This window comes from Nilaparvata lugens, chromosome X (genome assembly GCF_014356525.2).
Source record: "Nilaparvata lugens isolate BPH chromosome X, ASM1435652v1, whole genome shotgun sequence".
In the NCBI taxonomy this organism is placed as follows: Eukaryota; Metazoa; Arthropoda; class Insecta; order Hemiptera; family Delphacidae; genus Nilaparvata; species Nilaparvata lugens.
Window position 1 is genome coordinate 77,589,240 of NC_052518.1, and position 15,969 is coordinate 77,605,208.

At 37.7% G+C, this 15,969-nt stretch overlaps 1 long non-coding RNA gene across 1 annotated transcript; it reads left to right on the forward strand.

The window, feature by feature from the left end:
- Positions 1-10,626: 10,626 nt before the first annotated feature.
- Positions 10,627-15,445, forward strand: LOC120354455. Its single transcript, XR_005573041.1, has 4 exons — positions 10,627-11,356; positions 12,544-12,703; positions 13,785-13,884; positions 15,280-15,445. It is a non-coding gene; the product is annotated as an uncharacterized LOC120354455 (long non-coding RNA).
- Positions 15,446-15,969: the final 524 nt, after the last annotated feature.

Genomic DNA, 15,969 nt, shown 5'->3' on the forward strand with positions numbered 1-15,969 from the left:
TGCACTTGAGATTTTGGATTTCTTGTATGAGTGCATCCCTATGAACAAGAAGCTCACTCACACGAGAGACCAGTTCGTCCTTCTCCTTGAGAACCAAATCGTCTGTTTGACATCCCATGTCACATGAATCAATTTTCCGGTGCTTATTCATTACTGAATCAAGAGACATTCTATTTTCAAAGTTTGATATTTTTGTAATTTTCGGAATTTTCACATTTTCTACTTCCTCATTATAATTAATAAGCTTCGATGGAGTAGCAGGTGTTGCATAATTGGAATGTTTGCCGGTGCACGCTTCAATCTTCTCACACACCGAATCAGTTGTTATTGAGCTTGTACAACCCTTAAAAATACATCTCCATACAAGGTCACTATTGCTTAGACTATAACTTTTTCTTAAGCACTGCTTTTCGTGGTAGATGCATGTGTTGTTTCTTGCATTTTTGTATGAGAGGACAGATATGTTTTGCAAATTAACAGTGACAAGTGACTGAACACCAATATACTAAGAGTGGAAGAAGCTATGCGGTCATCTATTGAATCACTACTGATTAATTTGTGCTCCTTATTCTTATTGCTTATTATAATTGAATTTTTACAATATTGCTCAATGGATTAAATTTCAACTGTAAGCCTTAAACATGCATGCAGATACTATTACTATTTATTATTTATAATTAATATTTTTGAGTCAACAAAGTTATTACAAAAATTGCACACACAAAAAGTTCTATTGTTATCAGGGAAAATTTAGATAGTGATTATAGACGAGAAGAATTTAATTTTTCACCTGAATGTACGTATCAGTAGTAAAGAACAATGGGAAGACCAAAAAAAAAAAAAAGTTCTATTCTATGAATTAGGAGGAAATATAGTTCAACAATTTACTTTAATGAAAACAATAAGTCTGCTGCAATATTTATGGACGAACAACAATTTTGTATTTATTTATCTTAGAAAGACTTTATATTATGATCATTACTTAGATTAAACAGTTTACCAATGGGCTCAATCTAAATGAATATATGTTGACAGGATTATTTATCAAGGATTCAGTCTATTTTATTGATATTAGGCTCTATGAATCATGAAAATTAATTAATGTGACAGGAAGGAAAATTGCACATGAAAGAGCAGAGCAGTATTTCAATAGTAGATAGCATACACAGTATAGTATACATATACACCATAAAATATAGCTATAAGACAAGATCAAAACAGGCGAAAGAAAGAAAAATGAAAACGGATTTCTGTTGGTTGTGCCCCGTCCAGGCTCGGCCACAAGCGACTGTTGCAAGATGCAATGTTTACAAAACTACAAAGCAGCTTGCCAATGAATATCTGCTTTGAGCTGTGTAGAGTAGAATTAAACCATTTTATGCTACAACCAATTCAGATATCTATGACTTTATACAATGAAACCATGCATGAGTAATTCGGTTGACCTCAACTAAAATTGTATATGTATTTTTATATTATGGATTTACTATTTTTGGCTTTTGTTTAGTTACAGTACTTTATTTGAGAGGAAATTTAGTTTGCTCTATTGTAGCAATCGGGGATTCACACAGAACATTTATTCAGGCTACTTATTACGAGAATGAGGTTTGAGTTACAATTTTTATTTAATTGGATTATTAAGTAGTGGAATTTACTCTAATTTATGTAGTAAAATTAAATAGGTTACATGTATTGAAATAACATTTTTCGAGTTAGTGAGATCAGTATTTGAGAAAGAGAATGAAAATAATAAAGTATTAAACAAATGTTAGGTTAAAATTATTAGTAACAGTATTCTCTAACTACAGTATTAGCTGGCAGACCAGTAAAACTGATAGGCTATCTTATCACTACAGCTCCCGAAAACATGACCGTCTGCTACCACTGCATCACACAGACTCTTCCCCGCAGGGCAGAAGCCCAGCCTGCAGTGCGAAAGCACAGCTCGCAGGGCATAAGCCCGGCTTTGTGTTATGTGTTTCCCTATATCCTGCAGTGTGCGAGCACAGCTTGTCCAGATGGGGCAAAAATCCTCGTGCCTTGCTGTGTGCAAACACAGCCCTCCAGCAGAGTGCAAGCTCTGTTTCCTAGTGTAAAAGCAGGGGCCAGTTTTTCTGCAAGTCAGTGGATGTGGACAAACCACGACAGCTTGAGTAAGAACTCAGTTGGAGGTGTTTTTCACCTTTTATATTCTTGTATTCTGTGTTTCCCTATATCCTGCAGTGCAGATGCACAGTGCCCCTTGCAGGGTGGAAGCACGGCGTCCCTTTGCAATGCGGAAGCAAGGCGCCTCTTGCAGTGCGGAAGCATGGCATCCCCCTGCAGTGCAGAAGCTCTGCAACTCTTTGCAGTGCAGAAGCGCGGCATCTCTTTGCAGTGTAGAAGCACGGCGTCCCCCAGCAGTGTGGAAGCACGGCGTCATTTGCAGTGCTGAAACACGGCGTTCCCCTGCAGTGCTGGAGCATGGCATTCCCTGGCAGGGCGAGAACCCCCCCATCCTGGCAGTAAGGAAGCACGGCATACCTACGCAGTGCGGAAGCACAGTGCAGATCAGCAGTACCTCTCTAAGAGTACCAGTACGAGAACGTGGCCAGATGGCTTACTGCTTTTACCTTTGACAGTGCTGCCACACCATCACTGGTCGGTGAGGACCAGTGCGAAAGCACGGCTCCTCACAGGGCAAAAGCTCAGCACGCAGTGCGAAAGCACAGCACACAGTGTGAAAGCACGGCTCCTCACAGGGCGAAAGCATGGCACACAGTGCAAAAGCACGACTCCTTGCAGGGCGAAAGCCCGGCATGCAGTGTGGAAGCACAGCACACAGTGTGAAAGCATGGCTCCTCGCAGGGTGAAAGACTGGCACAGGTAGTGTGCGAGCTTGACTTCAGCAGTGTGGGAACATGGCAGCCAGGATGCTAGCTTGTCAGAATGTCGACACATCAGTCAGTGTGTGCCTGGAGTGCGAAAGCACTGCTCCCCGCAGGTTGGAAGCCCAGCCTGCAGTGCAAAAGCATGACTTGCAGGGCATAAGCCCGGCTTTCAGTTAAGTGTTTCCCTATATCCTGCTCTGCGCGAGCATGGCTTTTCCAGATGGGGCGAAAATCCTTGTGCCTTGCTGTGTGCAAACACAGCCCTCCAGCAGAGTGCAAGCTCTGTTTCCTAGTGTAAAAGCAGGGGCCAGATTTTCTGCAAGTCAGCAGATGTGGACACACTGTGACAGCTTGAGTAAGAACTCAGTCAGAGGTGTTTTTCACCTTCTATGTTTCTTGTTCTGTGTTCTGTGTTTCCCTATATTCTGCAGTGCAGGTAGCACAGCATTCCTATATCCTGCAGTGCGGAAGCACAGAATTCTTTTGCAGTGCGGAAGCATGGTGTCCCTTTGCATTGCGGAAGCACAGTGTCTCTATATCCTGGAGTGCAGAAGCACAGCGTCCTTTTGCAGTGTGGAAGCACGGCGTCTCTTTGCATTATGGAAGCATGGCATCTCTTTGCAGTGCGGTAGCATGGCGTCCCTATATCCTGCAGTGCGGAAGCATGGCATCCTTTTGCAGTGCAGAAGCACAGCGTCCCTATATCCTGCAGTGCAGAAGCATGACATCCTTTTGCAGTGTGGAAGCACAACATTTCTTTGCAGTGCGGAAGCATGGCGTCCACCTGCAGTGCAGAAGCATGGCATTCCCCTGCAGTGTGGAAGCACAGTGTTCTCTGGCAGGGCGAGAACCCTCCCCCCCCCCCCCGAGCAGTGCAGAAGCACGGCATACCCATGCAGTGTGGAAGCACGGTTCAGCTCAGCAGTACCTCTCTAAGAGGACCAGGACGAGAACGTGGACAGATGGCTTACTGCTTTTCCCTTTGATGGTGCCACCACACCATCACCAGTTGGTGAGGACCTAACCTGGTGCCAAGATGATTGTACGGTCTTCTGTGACCATCGGAGAGGTGATTGTATGTACCCATCGCTTACCCTTCTCATCCTCACCCACCTCTTCCTTCCCATTTTACCCCCCCCACTTCCCTTAGTGGGAACAGTGTGTCATCATGTATATCGTAACTAGTGAGGGGAGTTGAGTTAAGGGCTAGTTTTGAATATGCTCAGTAATCTCTTGATGAGATCTCGTTGTCCAACAAGCAGGCCGGCCGCTGAGCTACTGCTCAACAGTGCTGCACATCCTTACCCCCTCCCTCTCAGCTACTGAGGGAGGCTCGTGAAGAGCTAGTAGGAGCTCAGTCTAGTGTGGGTATCCAGTGCAAGTGGTCAGTAGAGAACCAGTGAATATAGCAGTGTGCAGCTAGCAAGAGAGTACAGCTAGTATCCAGAGTGTACTCCGACTCCTTCAACTACTAGGAGTTGTGTCTTAGGTTGACTGGAGTTAACTGAAGGCGCTGAAAGCTCTGAGATTCAGCACTCACAGCCGGTGAGTGTTGTTCAACTACTTCGATGACTTTTGGCAGCAGCTTGCCTGTTTCAACCAGTGGCGACAAGTCGGGTTTTGGCTAAAACCTGACTAGACCCTGATGCATCATCAATTGGTTCAGGAACGGTAAGAGGACCTCGAGTAAGGCTCAGGAATGCCTTTCTCGACCCTGAGACACGATCCTGACTGCAGGAAGTAGCCTGTGCCCGAGGTTAGGGACCCGGTGACCAACAGCAATGCTGAGTGTAAGGTACCTCCTACCTTGCTGTTTCCAACAGGAAAAGCAAGAGGACCTCGAGAAAGGCTCAAGAAGGCTTTTCTCAACCCCAAGACATGATCCTAGTCGCAGGAAATACCCAGGGCCCGAGGTTAGGTACCCAGTGACCAGTAGTGACGCCAGGTGCAAGGGCTCTCATACCTTGCCATTTCGACCTAGAATAGCAAGAGGACCTCGAGTAAGGCTTGGGAAGGCCTTTCTTGACCTCGAGACACGATCATGGTCACAGGAAATAGCTGGTGCCCGAGGTTAGGGACCCAGTGACCAGTAGGGACACCCGGTGCAAGGGCTCCCATACCTTGCTATTTCGACCTAGAATAGCAAGAGGACCTCGAGTAAGGCTTGGAAAGGCCTTTCTCGACCTCAAAATGCAATCCTGGCCACAGGAAACAGCTGGTACCTGAGGTTAGGGACCCGGTGATCAGTAGTGCCGCCCAGTGCAAGGGCTCCCATACCTTGCCATTTCGACCTAGAATAGCAAGAGGACCTCGAGTAAGGCTTGGGTAGGCCTTTCTCGACCCAGAGACACGATCCTGGCCACAGGAAACAGCCGGTGCCTGAGGTTAGGGACCCAGTGACCAGTAGTGATGCCCGGTGCAAGGGCTCCCATACCTTGCTTTTTCGACATAGAATAGCAAGAGGACCTCAAGTAAGGCTTGGAAAAGCCTTTCTCGACCTCGAGACACGTTCCTGGCCATAGGAAATAGCCAGTGCCCGAGGTTAGGGACCCGGTGACCAACTATGGCAACCAGTTCCAAGGCTCTTAAACCCTGCTATTTCAGACCCTAATAGCAGGAGGACATCTAGTGGCAATTGGGAATGTCCCTCCCATACCAGAGACCCCCCCTCACGGCAGATACCAGATCGTTCGTCTTACTCCTCTCACTCCATGCCCAACCCTGTTAGGCAGTGCGAGCGCATGGCCCCTCTTACCTAAAAGAGGGAAGCATTTCTCCAAGGTACTCAAGACCCTTAGATACCTGTTCCAACCCCTGATACCAAGATACCTGCTCCAACCCCTGACTCGATTGAGGGTGGTTGATGGACGCCCCACCAAGCCTCCTGTCCCCTGCTGCAGCCCACCCCAGATGCTGACTGAGTCTAGCCGGCCCAGAGTGACACTGGAGATTCTGATAGAAGAAGGTGTCGGCAAAACACTCAGAGTCTTCTTGATATTATAAAATATGTAATTCTGTTACTAACTTAATGCTAAACTAGTTCAACTGGATTAGTAAATTCACTGAAAAAACCTATTCAAGTTAAAATTTCCTGATTAACTAGAACTCAATTAACTTAGGACAAGTCTCTGAGCTTGAGATCCATAACCCAAGTAGCAAAAAAAAAATTGTCTCATTATTGCCACAACATTCAGCAACATTGTTAAAGATATTGTCATTATAATATTGTAGCAGTATTGTCATAATATTTTTGCAATATCAAATCATATATTATGTAAACATTGTTCAGCAATATTAAATAATATCTATACAACATTGTCGCAATATTGAATAATATATCATGTAAATAATGTTTGGCAATATTGAGATAATATCAATACAACATTATTACAATATTAAATTAAAAATTACCTAAATATTGCTAAGCAATATTTAATAATATCTATACAACATTGTCACAGTATTGAATGATATACCATGTAGATATTGTTCAACATTTTCAGATAATATCAATACAATATTGGATAATTCACCAAGTAAATATTGTTTAGCGATATTTACATAATATCAATATAACTTTGTCACAATATTGAATGATAATGTAAATATCGCTCAAGTCTAATCAAAATCCCATTGAATTTTTCTACTTGAATCGAAATCAGCAAACCCTTCTTGTTCAAGGATGACATACTTGTTGGAGTCGAGCTCGAATATGGCTTGTTGGGTATTTAGCTTTTATTGCAAGGGTCAAACAAGTCTAGACTTTGGTTTGAATTCTCCTTGTTGATCAAGGCTGACAAACTGACAAAGAGAGATTGATTATATTAGAATGAATCTAGTTCTTTACTTAGGTATGTTACAATATACACTGGCTTATACACTTATTTACATTAAAATGACAGTATTGATAATTATTCAACAAATTTGACAAGGTATGAAAAATAAATGAATGAGAATGAAGATTTAATGCAATTTAAATAACGATAATATAATATTGTGATGTAACTACATAAATCGGCCGTGTTTCAGCAAATAGTTGTCAGAGAGAGAAAGAGAGAGAGAGAGAGAGAGAGAGAGTGAAAGAGAGAGATTGGATTAGATTAGAGTTATTTATTTATGTATGTTACAATATTTACTGGCTTATACATAAATTTACGGTAATGCTAATTATTGAACAAATTTTACAAAGTATAAAAAATTAATTAAAAAAAATAATTAAAAGAGACAGAAAGAGAGAGAGAGTGAGAGTGTGTGTGAGAGAGAGAGTGAGTGAGTGAGAGATTGAGTGAGTGAGTAAGCGGGAGAGAGAGCGGGTGAATAAGCAAGAGGGGAGGAGAGAGAGAGAAGTGATAGAGAAAGCGAGAGAAGATGTTTTGTCCTGTATATATAAGTACTCATCCAACTGCCCACTATCCCTAGTATGTATAACTAAAGCTATTCAACTATAGCTGCAGTATTTACAAAGCAGGGACCTTCTAAACCTTTCTGGATAGAAAAAGTTGAAAAGTAGACAATGATTCCAATTCGCATCAATAGATCAGAATTCAAAAGAGTGAGACACACCACTATATAACTGGATTTTTGGCTGAGAATCTTCTTGTCTTTGCTGGCAGGTAGCCTACTGAAAACTAAATTCTAAACTGTAGCCCAATACTGCTTCTTCGTTTCGAGTACATCGCAGTACTGTTCCATAATTTGAAGTAGGCTATAGTACATGAACGATACATAGCCTATTTAGTATAGAGTTCACTGTCACTTCGTAATCTGAGTTGTGAGTGAACTGTTCACTTATATCAACCGTTAATACCTGAATTGGATGAGTCATACCTGTATTGCATAGATTTTTCTAATCTTCTATAAGTTTCTATAATATTCCATAGTTTCTCTTATAGAAACATAATAAATGTTAAGAAATATGAACTTCTGAAGAATGAATTAACGTTTGAAATATTATAAATGCATAATATAGAAGTTTGATTGTAGGAAACGTGTCGCAAATATAATAGAAAGGCAATAACATTTTACAGAACACACTACAGTTTTGTAACACTTTTTGTAGATGAAAGAGGTTGTGACACTAGTTTTTGGAAGATTTGCTGCTGAAACTCTCATAACTCTCTTCCTATCGTAATGTATAGTACCTATGTATCAAGATTATAGTAAGTTTACAGCAAAATAATGTAGGCCTACATGTAAGTTCTAGATCTTCATTCAATTATCTTCCGTATCATGTGAATCACGATAATAATTTGTCTGTGTTGATGTTTTAGAGTTATCTATAATAAATTATAGCCTAATTAAGGAAATAATATTGGCTAATAGATAGACGTAGGTGACAGGAAATTCACGAATGACGTATCATCACACCAGAACTACTGAGCTGATTGACTTGAAATATTTTGCATATTTATTCTTAATTTACCGAGGATGGTTTTAGGCCTATTTTGAATTCTTGAATATTTCAGTAGGTCCAGTTTTTAATTAGACTGCCATTGCGGAACACGGGTTATCTACTAATTATAATTTTAGAGAATCTCACATCTACAAAGCACACCCAACATACCACAAATGTTTTCATTACATACTTTATTGGACGACACACTATTGAATTTCATGTTGAAATAAACCTGTATAGATTTTCCTCTTTTGTGCAAATAGAACTTGCTACTGATGTTGAAGAGTCATTTTCAGATACGATTCAGACTAAATACTTGAACGATTGTCATTACTTCTCGATAAGCCCAATATTTGATTTCATTATTGATACGGTACTGTATTAATCAATTACACCTAAACTTCCAGCACATGCGGAGTAAATGCATCGTTAATTTTGTGTATCAACATATCACAAAAACTATCATAATAATATTGAGAGTATTGAGAGGAGAAAAAAGTATCTTATTTGTATCACATTATTTGCTAGAAGCTCATCACAGTTTATATAACTCAAACGCTTCAACAATATTTGTCTCTGAAAACAGTCCTGAAAGCTTCTTGAAGTTAAAGTTATTATATCCACAAGCTGCATTATTGGTCAACATCTAGGATCTTAGAAAGCTGTTGTTTTTCATTTTTAATGTTTCTATGTATAAGAAATAATAAGTTTCATCACAACCCATAAAGTAGTTTTTCGGAAATTGTGATAAGTAGTAATTTCCAGAATTCAACAATCAAGTTATTAATTATTACATACTGAGTCAATTAATCTACCCAGTAGATCTATATATTAATCAGAGAGCACTTAAATACCTTCAATTACATTGTAGTCGCTTGATTCAATTAACGGAAATCGAAATATTGAATGTCAAAGAATATTAACTTACTGTATTGTCTCTTATGATAAATTGGAGACTGAAAGAAAAATAGACGATATCTCTCCAGTCTTTGAAATGAAATTCACCTCGAAAGTGGAGATATTTCGTATTTATTTCCATTTACAATAATAACAGAATTTACTTTGCACCCAACCACAGCCCTACCACCAGAGACTGGTGGGTTTTTTATACTCTTTGCATTTTGGTTCTGTTAACTACTAGAAGATCGATATCCAAAGGTTCTGATTGAGACTATGATTCGAAAATTGGTTTTCATGGTCTAGTATTGGAATGGATTAGAGATATCGAATTGAATTCTATGAAAGAAACTCAGGAACCAATTCAAGTAAAGTTGTGAGAACAGCAAATGTTATGCCAACGATACTCCCCTGTACAGGAGTCAATTCAATCATTGGTATTACTACATTTTTGAGAATCATAGTGATTCTAGATTAATCTGTGGTTCTTCAAGGCTTGGAATGAGCTTGTAAAATATAATTATCACACAAGAGACAATACAACATGATTTTTCATTACACAACATGAAGGAGAAAGAAAATAGCTCACGCCTCACTCACTTCATTCAGGTGCTTAGTTTTTAGCATAAATACAAGCGAAATTATATTGCCAAGATCATTTCGTAGCCGGAGTTGAGAATCCTTTTAAATGGGGATGAATGGCAATTTAGTTTTTTTATCTCTTTTCTAATTTGAACCATATAGATTAATTTTGAGGTCTCACAGCATTTTACAAGTCTTCTTTAGTTTTAGCATTTTGCACTTTCTCTGATATCGTATCAATCTTATTCCGGTCGCGTAATTATGGGGAGGATATTATTTTATAATTATACTTTTCCGACAGTTGCATAACTTGGCAAACAGATAATGTATTCAAGAGTTTCAAGTCTCGTTTAATCTGGTAGATTTCATAAGGACAGCAAAAAATCAAACGTCCAAAAATCGATGTGTGTAACTGGCTTAACTATCACTGGCTTCACGAAGCTCAAGAAAATAGTTTTCTTATTATAATATGAAATTATCAGATTGTAGGTATGGAGGTTTGATATTAGAATTCCGGTACAGAAAGTTTTTCAGTAGTAGAATCGCTTATTTCTCAGGAATACTTACTTCTACCAGAATCGGTGTTTATTATTCGATCAGATCAGAGCATGATCACAACAATAACATTTCTTTCTTAATTACAATTTTATTTCGTGGCTTGAAGTTGAGTGCAAATAGTTTTTAGTTACACCATATCGAGACAAAGGTGTAAGTTGGTGTATACATCGACGCGCAGTAAGAAAGGAATATTCTTGCCAAATCTCATAGAATTCTATCAACGCGTTTGTTTGGCCGTAAATGCATTACATACAGACAGACGAAAGAAAATCCGAGTTATAACATAGAACTCACTGCGTTCGGTCAATTATCGTTATTCAAAAATTGCATTCAATCTCTATTCTCATTAATTAATTCTTCATATCTTGTAAAATTCGTTCAATAATAAGAAATATTGCCATTCAATCTAAATTAGTGTATAAGCCAGCAGTGTATTATATTGTAACATAACATAGGCCTGCATGAATAAAGAGAACTCTAATCTAATCTAATCTAATCCGTAATCCCTACGCTGTATGTTCTCTTTTCAACTGCAAATGTCTTCTATTGAATTCTTCAATGTTGTTTTCCATCACGAACTGCTTATTATTAAATCCCTTTTTTCTTTTAGAAAAAAACGACTAGCAGTCAGATATTTTTACAATAAATGAATAAATCACTCACTGGACAACGAGATCTTTCGGCAGTTCCGCCATATTCTTGGTTGTCTTCTATTGCTATACTTTTTAGTACGGTATATTGTCTGAGTCTCTCCCCCTCCTACAAGCTCCTTCTTTTGTAATAGTATGTAGGCCTAACTTTCACCATTGTCCACGGCCGTGCTCTCTCTCTCGAAACTCACTCCTTCCTTGTCGAAGTATTTTCGCGCCTTTTTGAGTTGCGTTTGCCTTTTGCTATATAGTTATTGGACTTGATCTTCTTGTCTAATGCAGTCGCAAGCTTGCAAGGGTTAGTTTCAGTTCATCACGTATTGAATACAGAGTACATTTCCTGTTTCCAGTGTTTTATCCAGGCATTTATTTGTTTTGAAGTCACGTGATCTTCTATCATCAATGTAAGTACACAATAATATTACTAAATTTATGGAAGTTTGAATCAGTTAGACTGATAAAAGTATAATTAAGCCTACTATAGGGTAGCTTGGAGAAAATAATATACATTATTATATTATATATGTAGCTTGTGTTTTATCTTTTCTCTATAAGGGTGGGTTTAGTTGATTTATTTTGGTTGACCAGTTGAATTCTACCTATCCTGAATACACATTATAGTTATAGTAAGCTGTAATATATGACCTACAGCTTGAACCTCCTTATTTTCCCCCAGTCATAAATAGCCCACAAATTTGGGTTGGGTTATAAATAATTTATAATTATAAATAATTATAATAACCAACCCAAATTTGTGGGCTAAATTATAATTTATAACCCAACCCAAATTTGTGGGCTAAATTATAATTTATAACCCAACCCAAATTTGTGGGCTAAATTATAATTTATAACCCAACCCAAATTTGTGGGCTAAATTATAATTTATAACCCAACCCAAATTTGTGGGCTAAATTATAATTTATAACCCAACCCAAATTTGTGGGCTAAATTATAATTTATAACCCAACCCAAATTTGTGGGCTAAATTATAATTTATAACCCAACCCAAATTTGTGGGCTAAATTATAATTTATAACCCAACCCAAATTTGTGGGCTAAATTATAATTTATAACCCAACCCAAATTTGTGGGCTAAATTATAATTTATAACCCAACCCAAATTTGTGGGCTAAATTATAATTTATAACCCAACCCAAATTTGTGGGCTATTGTATGACTGGGGGATAATAAGGAGGTTCAAGCTAAAAATAAATAATTAGACACTAAATTATTTAGTCTCTTATTTCCATCGGTATAAGAGTATCAGAGCCTATAATTTTTTTTCAAATGTTCAGCGTTTCAAAATCTTTTCAAATCACTAACTTTAAAATTATTTTTTCCGAATTCAATCCTAAATCCAAACACCTAGTACAATATTTTTTTTTGCCGTACCTATAAATTCCACTAAATGGAACCGAACTTAGCACTTAGAACAAAAATGATTCACATACATAATCTCTTATTTAATAGAGTTTTTTGGGAAATTGCAAAAAATCAAAGGTTACATTATGAATTCATCAGACATACTTGATCCCTTTGAGAATACTTTGATTTTATTCTTCAACTGAAGTATTTTTTTCATTGTTCAAAGGAGACGTATGTCGCGTCATGCGCCGATAAAGCTTCGGAAGGGCGCACAATCATGAGTATCATGGGGAAGCTGGTGACCCTTCCTCACCATCCAAAGCAAGGACGACCATAAGAGAGAGAAAAACCTTTCAAGGACCTTCTGATAACTGAAGTTATGATTGGTAAGATTTCAGCTAATTTCTCTTTTGAAGTTCACTGTGTAGCTTGCTTTATATTTTTTAAACAACTCTAATTTTGCAATATCAATATCAGTCGGACAAAATCCCACTTGAATAGAAAATTCTACTTCACTGTATGACTCAAAAACTTTATTTCGCCATTAAACATGACATCCACAAACACCGTGGTTGAGTGGACATTACTGTCCAAACTTCGCCACGTCATTAAAATGAAAAAGTCATTCTATTCTATTTAATAAAAAAAGAAGGCATTCCATCCAGGATTTGCAATATTGAATCTCTAAGTTGATTTTTTTCAATTTGGGAGGTGGTCATTATAATGCTGATCATTAATTAGTATTGGAAATATCAATTGATTTGTAGTAAGCTACAAGTCTGTGATTAACACTCCACATAGCTTTGAAACAGTTTGTCCTATTGATTTAAGGTTCTCACCATTCACTTCATATTGAAATTCCGTATTGGAATAGAATAGAATCGTTACCTTCATTTCAACCTCCGAGGGCGGGGCCTACTTGCTTTGCGGTAGCAAGTTAAGTGATAGGCCTATCATGCATAACAAGACCAGCTTTCAATTTCCAATAAAGAAATACTATATGGAAAACTAGAGATAACTTTGGACTTTTATCCAAATATATTTCATTCTATTTCGAGTTTCTAGAATATCAAGGTGTTAGGCCTACTAATTGTAGGGCACCGTTAATTCTACATAATAAAAAGCATGATTCCATTACTGAATAATGGATATTTTTTGGAAATACATTAATATTACAATTTTCTTATAACATGCTCAGAAGATTCACTTTTTCCTCTCAAATTATTTCACCCAGACTTCTTATCGGTTTTTCTAAACACTTTCCTGTTCATGTTTTACTAAAATCTGCCTATTACATGATAAACCATGATTTATAAAATATTCTTCCTCCTCATCTTATCTTTCCAGCCGATCCCACCTAGAAAAAGTAGTTTTGTTCATACATTGTTTGTCCTTTATACTTTTCTTTCGCATTGTAATGAGTAATGTGTGATAGGATTAGTGTTCTCATAAATTTTATTGTTACAGCAGCTGCTACAAACCGGTGCTGGCCGAAGGCAGAATTGAAGCAGGTCTAGTTGAAAGCGGCTACGTGGCTTGCACAAGCCCAATCCAAGTTGGACAAAATGTAAGCATTAATCTTACAATTCAATTTTTCTTGAAAAACAGCATTGGAATCATGTATAACACGACAATCTTCCCATTCGAAAAAAAGAGCTTGGATTCAATATCACTGAGCCAAGATAGCAGACCAAATTTGTAATGTCATGATTGAGTATAGGAACTTTTATATTAGCACGATCCCCTACGTCCGACCATCAAATCACCTCTATGAAAAGTATCAAGCCGTTTTCAAACTTTTTACTCACTCTGTATTGAGCTGTTTCCTGAATAAGCATCTTTCACCCAAGGTTATTAAAAAGAAGGTTGTTCCATAACTGCCTGATATTGGGACGAAATGAAAATCGGGTGGGTAGAGTAAACTTTTGGCCGGGACAAAAGGTTCACAAGTAACAAGCTTTAATAGTGTTATATTATTAACAATAGTTTAACACATTCAGAAATCAGACCACAGTAGCACTACAGAACTGAGACACTGCTGCCGCTCGGCTGTCGCACGGATATGTGTGTTCTCCTACTATCATCACCGTGTCGCGGACGTAGCTCGGCCGTACCTCGGCACGGGCTCGGTGCGGTTATATGTGTCCCGGCCTTTTAAAGTGCTACAGATCAGAAATTCTAGTACCGTGCGCATGCACTTGTCTTTTCAGCAAGACAATAATATCATTTATGTTGTAATCTTGTTACACTTCTCAAAATAGAACACTTCACTTGGTTTCTACTTGGACTGAATCTAATAAATAGATCTGATTTCAACATTACAGAAACATGATATTATTAGTAAAACATTGGTAAAAATGTAAAACTCAATTGATCAATAATTTTTTTATTAAAGCAACCTTGTGGATGTTATGAGCCATGAAAGCTCAATATGATTAATATTTTCAATGCGCCAGTCGTGATCTCAAATGTAGTCGGGATCTCTGATCTGTACTATTTTTCGGGTTCCCCATCACTTTCAGTTTCCTCAAATCGGAATAACCTTGTTTTTAATAACCTTGTCTTTCATGAACCAACAATTTTTTTATTGGGTACTCTAGCTATAACTTCATTCTGGAGGGAATGTTGATTGGCATGATTGTGTAAAACTTACCCAAGACTCAGGAATTGTTATCAAATGATCAAAATAGAGAGACTAAACACTGATTCAGATGTGCTATGGTTTGACTATTTTGTCTTCTTCCGATCGGGATTTCTGAAATTTGAGCCACTTTAACACAATCACCGCCATTCAACGTTTTCTTCAGAATCTGATTCTCTACAACTTCTATCAATAAAAAATACAAGTTTATGATTTCATATCCAATTATAACCATTAAGTATTAATAAAACAAATTGATCAAATATTTTCTGCTTTGAATTAGTTTCTTTCTGATTTTTTTATTATTTTCATTTTTTCCAGGAATCAGCCATCAACACCAGCTACAATAACAATATTCGACATCGATTGTGAAGATGAACCTCTCGAATAGATAAGAATATAATAGTAGTGACAGAAAAGATCATAAAACGTGTCTACATGTTCAATTTACTGATATCATAAACAATAAATTAGTAATTGATTATAATTACGGTTTTTAATTGAATAATCAATCCCTGAAACCTCAATATTGTTGAAAATATTAATTGAAATTTACAAAATTGCAAAAATGTAGTCTATTTATAATATATTTTTTTAAATTGTGTAATGAGGGTACAGTTACACTATGAGCAAGTTTGCTCATATAAGCGCTTTCAAGCTGGTAGTGAAAACTTACAGGTAAAAACAGAATCTGGTAACATGCATAGAAACACCTCATGACATGCACAGAGAGAATAGAAATGATCCATGAATAATGCAGAGTTAGTACCATTCTCTCCGAGCACATCATAACGTGTTTCATCCATTTGAAAAAAAAAATTTCACCTGTAAGTTGGCACTAGGTACTAGCTTGAAAGTGCTTATTTGAGCAAGCTTGCACATAGTATAACTGTACCCTTATGTTCTCACAATATTGTAAAATAGTGTCAAAAATTTTTGTACAAAATTGTGGAATAATTTTCTCACAATACTGTGGAATAATTTTCTCACAATACTGTGGAATAATTTTCT